Source organism: Gossypium hirsutum, chromosome A08 (genome assembly GCF_007990345.1).
Source record: "Gossypium hirsutum isolate 1008001.06 chromosome A08, Gossypium_hirsutum_v2.1, whole genome shotgun sequence".
Classification (NCBI taxonomy): Eukaryota; Viridiplantae; Streptophyta; class Magnoliopsida; order Malvales; family Malvaceae; genus Gossypium; species Gossypium hirsutum.
The window spans coordinates 107,486,797-107,488,125 of NC_053431.1; the positions used below are offsets into that span (position 1 = coordinate 107,486,797).

Consider the following 1,329-nt stretch of genomic DNA (forward strand, 5'->3'; position numbering starts at 1 on the left):
TGGATGTACCTGAGTAGAACTATATAAACCGTCAATCTTTTTATTTAATTTTTCTACCTGATTAGATAGCATAGTAACCGCGTCGAGGTTGAAAACACCGGCTGCTTTTGTTGGCTTTGTTTTCATGACTTGCCACTATAGTTATTCAGTGACATCTCTTCAATAAATTCATAAGCCTCTTCAGGTGTTTTGTTGTTTAAAGTTCTACCGGCGGCTGCGTAGATGAGTTTTCTTGTTGAGGGGTTCACACCGTTGTAAAAAGTCTAAACCTGCAGCCATAGAGGTAACCCATGGTGAGAGCACCTTCTTAATTGGTCCTTGTCTCTCTTCCATGCATCATACAGGGTTTCTAGATCCATCTGCACCAAAAAAGAGATATCATTCCTTAGTTTAGCCATTTTAGCTGGCGGAAAATATTTTAGTAAAAATTTTTCGGTCATTTGTTCCCAAGTTGTGATTGACCCTCATGGTAACGAGTTCAACCATTGTTTAGCTTTGTTCCTCAATGAGAATGGAAACAACCAAAGGCGTATGGTATCGTCAAAAACGCCATTAATCTTAAAAGTGTCGGAGAACTCTAGAAAATTCGTTAAATAAATGTTTGCATCCTCGTCCTGCAAACCATCAAACTGAACAAACTGTTGTATCATTTGAATCGTGTTAGGTTTCAGTTCAAAATTATTTGCAGCAATAGTAGGTCTAACTATACTCGATTCAGCTCCTGTTAAAGTAGGTTTAGCATAATCATACATAGTACGAGGAGCGGGATTCTAATTTATTGGATCTGCGGCAACCACAGGAGGTAGCTGATTATTCTGATTTTCAGCCATCCCCTTGGTTGAAGTTTGACTATCGTCCTCTTGCCCTGCCTCTATGTATCGTAGGCTTCGCCTTATTTCTCTTCGATTTCTGCGAGCTGTGCTTTCGATCTCACTATAAAAAAGTAATGGTCCTGACGGGTTTCTTCTAGTCATAAACTATAAAAACCTGCCAGAATTAAATAAAAGAAAATTTAGTGATATAAACAAAATTAAAATAAAAATTAAATTGCAATAAAATAAATGACTAAAGTAATAAAAATTAAGCGTTCCTAATATCTTAGTTCCCCGGCAATGGCGTCAAAAGTTGATGTGCGTGATAAGTTTTATATTTATGATTGATCGTACTTGAAAACTAACTATTTTCACGATAAAGGCAAGCACACCTATCGAACAGTAGTATAGCTTAAAGCAAGACTGGAATGTCGAACCCATAGGAACTAAAAGTACTAGTATTAACCTTCTTTTTATTATCTAGCCTAAAAATAAAGGGATTTGCTTTATCTAAACT

At 36.6% G+C, this 1,329-nt stretch overlaps 1 non-coding gene across 1 annotated transcript; it reads left to right on the forward strand.

Moving 5' to 3' along the window:
• The first annotated feature begins 285 nt into the window (after positions 1–285).
• LOC121205639 (small nucleolar RNA R71) lies at positions 286–392 on the forward strand. Its single transcript, XR_005900715.1, has one exon. It is a non-coding gene; the product is annotated as a small nucleolar RNA R71 (small nucleolar RNA).
• Positions 393–1,329: the final 937 nt, after the last annotated feature.